A 7776-nucleotide genomic window follows, 5' to 3' on the forward strand; every position below is an offset into this window, starting at 1 on the left:
TCCTACAGGTACACAGGGCTCTATGCGCATAGGGCCCCACAGAAGGATTTTAATGGTCTTGATATAGTTGTTTCATCATCAAATTTTAGTTTTGAAGTTGTGTTTTGTGATGAGGTCTGATGGGACCAGGGAGGTGGCCCCGGGAACTTGAAGGCTCAGCTCACTAACAGCTGTCTTTTACCACTTCCCCGGGAGAGTTCATGTGGGGAGACTAGGATAGAGCTATAGATCAGGGAGTCCGGCCTCTACAGAGGGCAAGTAAAACCACGGGAATGGCTGGGTTTGATGAACTTTACAGGGAAAGGAGAAAAGGGGAATCCATTCTTTGGGGAACGTTGTGGGGTGAACTGTGTCCCCCCAAAAGATATTCTGTGCCTTGAACCTAAGCCCCTGTGAATATAACCTTATTTGGGAATAGGGTTTTGGCAGATGTAATCAAAGCAAGATGAGGTCATACTGGAGTAGGATGGGCCCTAAATCCAATGACTCATGTCTTTATAAGAGAAGGGAAAGGAAGATTTGTCTACAGATACAAAGAAGACACAGGGAAGGAGGTCATATAATGATGGACGCCGAGATGGGAGTGACATAGCTACAAGCCATGGCTTGCCAGGAAGGCCAAAGAGGAGGTAAGAGGCTAGAGAGAGGCAGGGGACAGATTCTCCTTCAGAGGAGCATGGCCCTGCCGACGCTTTGATTTAGGACTCTGAGCTACCAGAACTGTGAGAGAATAAATTCCTACGGCATTAAGCCACCCAGTTTGTGGCACTTTGTCACGGCAGCCCCAGAAAGCTATCTCGGGCAGCAGGGATGTCTCAGGGGTGGAGGAAAAGGAGCCGCAGGAAGACGAGTGGGCCAGGGGCAGCTGAGGCAAGGTCAAGGAGTCCAGTACGTTTGGCAAGTAGATGTTTGCAGTGGAGAGGTGGGAGAGTAACCTCGATTTCTAGGAGTTGGGGAATACATAAAAGATAAGGAAGTTGTAAAAGTTAGCGTGAGACTATCAAAACGTTCTGAAAGGAAAAAGTAAGGGTCCTCTCAGTGAGGAGGGAAGGCACCCCAGCCAGGACATTGACACCGCTGGAGTATTGTATTTTATTATTTTTATTTATTTATTTATTTATTTATTTATTTATTTTTAATGTTTATTTATTTTTGAGACAGGGAGAGACAGAGTGCAAGGGGTGGGGGAGCAGAGAGAGAGGGAGACACAGAATCTGAAACAGGCTCCAGGCTCTGAGCTGTCAGCCCAGAGCCCAACATGGGGTTCGAACCCACGGACCGCGAGATCATGACCTGAGCTGAAGTCGAACGCTCAACCGACTGAGCCACCCAGGCACCCCATGACACCACTGGAGTATTTTAGTGAGCCTGCTGGACTGAAGACATCTCCCCTGGCGAAAAAATTAGACAGAGGTGGCCCTACACTTACGCTCCAAGGTGTTATAACGTCATCCAGTAAGTTAGTACCTGAAACGGATAGAATGTTCTAAGTATCTTCTTCCTGTTCTTCCCATGCTCCCGTTTTGAAGTGTCTTTATCAAAACATCCTGAACTTTTCAGATCGATGTTTCTTTGAGAAATTCCTAGAATCCTGGTCTCACGCAGAAAGACCGCCCTATGTCACATCTCCCTGCCTGCTTCCCTTTCAGAAAGAGTCTCCTTCTGTCCACCAAGTCAGAAACATCAGTACGGTGTCAGCATAACTTATGTGGCCAACACGTGAACTCGTGCCAGAGTCCAGGCCACAAGAAGCCCTCGTCGGTGGGGACCGTTGAGCACAAAGGGTCTTTGCTGGCATGCATCCTGGTCTACCCTGCGGACTCTGAGGTCAGCTTTCCCCATGTCACCAGTCGCGTACCCCCACCATCACCACGCGTCGTGTTCCCAGTTCTGTTGCTGCCGCCATGCTATGTTTTGATGGCAGGAACAAACTCTTGTTCGTGGTGAACAGCAGGCAGTTAAAGGAGACAAGCTCAGTAGGGTCCAGTGTGGACCCCAGGCTCACCACACGCTAAATGACATGGGTGGGTTGTCCATAGAGAACAAAATCTGAAAGGCTGAAACCATGGCTCTTAGTAGGCTGATTCTACTTATTCTCCCCGTCTGCCGCCTAGTCTGGCCTTACAGCTTTCAGTAGCTGCTGTCTCGTATTTCCCGAGAAGAAAGCTGACATTTTCTCGCACTACTGGGCAGTGTCGTGGGCTCAGAACCCTCCTAGAAAAGGCTTGTACAAACTCCAGGGCCCGGAGGCAGCCAGGTGAGTTTGAACTCTGGCAACCCTTGTTACCAAGCCTAGTGGGATTAACCCAGATCTTTCCAAATAAGCATGGCACCAAGCTGTGAAAATACTTGCTAAATTAAGCTTTATTTGGTTTGTATTGACTTCCTCTGCTCTCCACTCTCTTTGAAAACATCAAAAATGAGACCAGTCGGCCACACTAACAAAATCTTTCTTCCAAACTGAAATAGTCTCAAGATGATTCTGTGAATTTTGAACAGTGATAATTATTACAGTAATCAACGCAGAGACCATTGGCTCCTTAAGCAATGCACCGAGCGCTGCATTCACTTATCTCATTAGTTCTTCAAAACCGTCCCAGCAACTGACAAGATCCCAGTGAAGTTCTGTTTCCCAAAATTCATGCTAGTTCCTGAAAGGGCTTTCTAAGTCACATTCCCATAAAACAGTGTCGAAGGGCAACCGGCATCTACAAGCTACAGTTGATGAATTTGATTTCTATATTCAAATAGATATTTATTGAACAATAAATTTGGGCGGGGGGACTTGGAGCAGAGAGAGCTTCTGCTGCGGAAAGTGGCCAAAGGTAGTGGTGATGGGTGGTGTGAGAAAGGAGGAAGAGGAGAGGCAGGTCTGCGGTGAGACAGAAGGGGAGCTGAGCCTATCAAGGAGCAGCAGACACTGTGCAAGACCCCTGGGACCAGAAAGCCCTCGGTCTGAATTTCTAGGCCCCCCCACGCATCCATGGAAGACCCGGCTGGAACAGACAGCCTGTGTTAGAGGCACCCTGACGTTGTCTCTTTGGCCTGACCGTGAGTCCCCGCCCATCTCTCTTTCTTGAATAATTCTTTGTGGGTTTTTGGTCCCTTAAAATCAATAGACCTTGATGAAAATACCTAAAATATCATAAAATCTGGAAAAGTTAGGTACGTCCGAAAAAAGCCTTCAAGATTGTTCATTCCAACCTGTTCATTCTAAGACAAAGACCTGAGGTCCAGAGATGGTAAGTGATGTCCTCAGGCCACAGAGCTGGGATTTAGTCTAGATTCCTCCGGTGTGGCATTTCTAACAAGTCACAAGGTCTCTCGCTTGGAGAAGTGTTGGCAAACACACAGAAGGACTGAGAGCTGTCCAAGTGCACACTGATATCACCTTTCTAGACTAGAGAATAGATTAGCTCTACCTCTGCATTCCATTTGGCTCTCATGCACCAGAAACCGATGACCATTGCCCATTATTCTAAACTGTAATTTTTTTTAATTTTTTAAGCTTTTTTAAAATGTAGTTTTGAGAGAGAGAGAGAGAGAGCACTAGCAGGGGAGGGGCAGTGAGAGAGAGAGGGAGACACAGAATCCGAAGCAGGCTCCAGGCTCTGAGCCGTCGGCACAGAGCCTGACCCGGGGCCTGAACCGACAAACCGTGAGACCGTGACCTGAGCCAAAGTTGGACGCTCAACCGACTGAACCACCCAGGCGCCCCAAAACTATAGTTTTTTTTTAATGCCAGCTGGCATAGAAAAAAGATTGTTTTCTACCACTTTGTACCCATTTTTATCTTTAAAAAAATGTAATAGTAACCTATACTTCGAGTCTGTTTACCCAAACAGATTCTCTGTTCTATAAATCATCTTAATTAATATATGCTGTTTAGTAACGATACACGAAAGAAAATAATTAAATGCCACCCTAATGTTAAGATGTTGTGTACGTGAGCCAGTGTGTGCATGTACATTCTCTGGGTATTTTTAAGTTTTATTGTTGTTGGCTTAGCTTTTGCTATTTCGGTTTGGTCTTCCCCTCAACACATGTAAATAACAGCCTCAAACCGGGAACAGTAGAACAATGGGTAAACAAGCTAAGGCGTATTCATGCAAGAGAATACAACTTGGCAATAAAAAGAAAGGAACCACAAGGATGTATCTTCCAGTCATTGTACTGAGAGAAAGCAGCTTTACATTAAGTACAAATGATGTTGTTCAACTTACATGACTTGCTAGGAGACAGAAAAATTAGTCTGTAGTGGGAAAAAAAAATCAGACAAGACTTCTTCCGGGGTGGAGTAGGGGCAAGAAATTGACAGGGAAGGGTCACAGAGCAAACTCCAGGAGCGAACATAAAGTTATCTATATTGCTGGGGATTTGCATCACAAGCGTGGGTGCCTATCCCAAAACCCAGCCCGTGCACACGGAAGACTTGTGCATTTTGTTGTACATAACTCTACACCGAAAGGAAAAAGCTGCCGACAAATACTGAACTCAGTATTAGTCAGTATACTGACTAATTTACTTTGCAGCCTATCATACAAAATAAGAGTGGTGAGCAAGGGCGCCTGGGTGGCTCAGTTGGTTAAGTGTCCAACTCTTGATTTTCGGCTCAGGTCATGATTTCACGGTTAGTGGGTTCGAGTCCCTTGTTGGGTTCTGTGCTGACAGTGAGGATCCTGCTTGGGATTCTCTCCCCCCACCTCTCTCTGCCCCTCCGCATCTCGCGCTGTCTTTGTCTCTCTCAAAATAAATAAATACTTTAAATAAAAAAAAGAAGAGAGCAAAAGCCAACAGGCATCCTCATTTTCCTTTCAGAACCCCTTGGGCATCACTAAGAAGCACGGGCATGGGGCTTGGAGCCAGGGCCATTGTGAGCATGTTTTGATACCCTGGATTATTTCTATGGCAATGAAGACAGAAAGACTACTGGAGACGAAAGACAATTCCCTGTTCCAGCCTTGGGGAAAACAAAACAAACACCTGAAGAAAGGCAACAGGAAAAGTACAAATGTCCCCCAACCCCCACACAAGATTAGCCCACGTTATCAGCGGAGACAAGGCGTGTTAAGGAAAGATAGTGCCCGAGCCAGCATGGAGGCTAATCTCTCCAGGAATTAAAGCTTCATTAACTTGTTTGCAGCATTTCTCAGCAAGAACCCACAGATTTTGAACTCTGACCATTTGAATATTATTTCCTCAGATCTCTAAGGAAGAAAAAAGAAAAAAAAAAGGCCAACACAATGTGCCTCACAGTGATTGATTGATAAGGAAGTCATGATGCTTGACTGCTATTTGGGTCTTGTCACTTACTGGTAACGTCCTTCCTTCTTCACTCCGAGTCTGCCCATATCCACACTTAGGGCAGAGACACTTTCTTCTTTTCCCATCTCTCCATGAGTGCCCCCCTTCTCTTTCCAGTATTTGCTTTTTGAAGGGGGTCAGTGGTGAAGGAAGGGTTGGCCAGGAAGCACTGCTCTTTCTCCTTTCAGATTCTCCCATCTGGGCTCACTGCCTCCCAGGAACGGGCCATCACGTCCCTGACGGAGGCGGAGGAGTGCCTTGTCCCTCTGTCCGGGGGCACTGCCATCTTCTGAAACAGGACTGTTGGGCGCCACAGGAAAGAAGGCAGACGCCAGAGGGTCCTGGGAGGCACCAAGCCCCTCCCAAAGTGAAAGCGAGTTTCCTGGAGTGTGTGTGTGTGTGTGTGTGTGTGTGTGTGTGTGTGGTATTCTGGGGAGGAGTGAGGTCAGATAAGGACCACAGAGGACCAGAAACCAGTCTTTGCACACCCGCCTCCCAGAGACTTCTGTGGCCAGGCCCTTTAGCTCATGGGTCCCTATGCTGGGGTCCCACCCAAGCCTTGAAAAAATGTCTACAATTGCACTGGGCACACAGCAGAAAGAGCCTGGAATTCAGAATTGGGGAAACCCAGATTCCAGCTCCATGTTTCCTTCTGTGTGTGTTAAGGCTTCAGGCAGGGGGGTACCTCTAGGGGCACAGGGTTAGTGAGCATTGGGTCCATACAGGCAGGACCGGCTTCCATGGGACTCCCTTGTGGGAACTCCTGGCTATGGCAGTGCCTGGAGCATGTTTGAGGTCTGTGAGACCTCAAATGGTATAAAGGGGAGAAGACTGAAGGCATTTCCTGTTCAGGGAAAAGTACAGCTCAGTTATCCAGCCTGAAGCAAGGGCCACTGTTAGCGCGTTCCTCCCCCCAGTTGGAGGGGAGGGGCTTATACTCATGTTCTGTTGTGAACAAATTACCACCAACAGTGGCTGGAAACAACACACAGCTTTCATCTCATAGTGTTTGGGGATCAGGCTTCCAGATGTGGCTTAGGGTCTCCCCAGGCTGGGATCAAGGTGTCCAGAGAGGCTGTGACCTCACCTGGGACTCAGGGTCTCCTTCCAGGCTCTATGGCTGTTAGCAGATTCCAATTCCTTGCAGTGGAGGACCGAGGTCCTGTTTTCTTGTTGACTGTTGACAGGGGTCACTGTCAGCTTCTGGAGGTCACCCCCGGGTCCTAGCCAGTGATCATCTCACCCACAACACGGATGCTTAAAGCCAGCAGGAGAATGGCTCCTTAGCCACAGAGGCCTTATACAATGCAACACATGTAATGTGACCGAATCCAGGGAGCCAGCCAGCAGAGAAGTCATCTCTTCTTTAAAGACCTCCTTTACAAGGGCGACCTCCTCCTGGGACGCCTGGATGGCTCCGTCAGTTGTGGGTCTGACTCCTGATTTCCGCTCAGGTCACGATCCCAGGGTCATGGGATACAGCCCTGCATGAGGCCCCATACTCAGTGGATTGGGATTATCTCTCTTTCTCCCTCTACCCCTCTCCCCGACTCGTACTCCCACATGCACTCTCTAAAATAAAAAAAAAATAAAAATAATTACAAGGGATACTTCCTTTTAAAAGAGACTCCTCAAGCTGCTTCAGGACCCTATTGCCCTGGTTTGTATCTCTAACTGGAAGGGCTGAAATCCTGACTGAAATCCTTCAAGCTGAAGTTTTTGTTTTTGTTTTTGTTTTCCAGCCTTGGTGAAAGAAGAGCAAAGATTCATAGATTCACAGATGAGAGAGAGAGAAAGAAAGCAAGCTACAGAGAAGCAGAGAATGAAAGACTTGTAAATCATCCATCCCTCATCTTAAAGCCTAAGAAAGCCTCAGGTTTGGGGTTGGGTGTCTCCAAAGACCAAGCTACAAACCAGGCTAACTCTCCCAGTGTCAGGGAACAACTGAGGCAGGGAAGCAGAAATTATAGTTAGCAGTGAGGCTGTCAGGCCAATGCTCACCTCTGAACACCGGTGTGCTCTAGCCCTGACTTTCACTGTGTTCCTACCTTGGGCTATTCTAGGTCTTTCTCATCTACTTTTGGGTAGGTTGGCTTGGAGCAAAGGCATTCTGTATGAGCTATTTATTGCATGCTTACAGTGTGATAGGCTCTGTGGGAGCTCAATAAAAAGGCAAACATAAACATGTGGAAAATTAAATGGCAGTTTGAAATACACAGAAGACAAGAGATGCCAGGGGGTGGTGAGTGATCAATTGCCAGAGGGTGGGGATAAAAACCTTCAAGGAGTTCAGAAGAAGTAGTAATTGCCTCATGCTGGGGTGTTGAGTCAGAGGCTGGATTGATGAAAAATTTTAGCATGGGTTCAGTCCAAACTACCCCACCCCCTGCTTTCCTCACCCTCCACTCTCCTCTCCCCAGATCTTCTGGATGTTTGGAAGTAGAGGTGTTTTCCAAGTAAAGTTCTAAGAAC

The 7776-nt window shown here is 47.3% G+C and overlaps 1 long non-coding RNA gene across 1 annotated transcript; it reads left to right on the top strand.

Annotated features, from left to right (window-relative positions):
* Positions 1-466: 466 nt before the first annotated feature.
* Positions 467-7528, top strand: LOC123386484. The gene is made up of 3 exons (XR_006600391.1): positions 467-629; positions 1650-1827; positions 7047-7528. It is a non-coding gene; the product is annotated as an uncharacterized LOC123386484 (long non-coding RNA).
* Positions 7529-7776: the final 248 nt, after the last annotated feature.

The sequence above is a fragment of the Felis catus genome, chromosome B4 (genome assembly GCF_018350175.1).
Source record: "Felis catus isolate Fca126 chromosome B4, F.catus_Fca126_mat1.0, whole genome shotgun sequence".
NCBI classification, from domain to species: Eukaryota; Metazoa; Chordata; class Mammalia; order Carnivora; family Felidae; genus Felis; species Felis catus.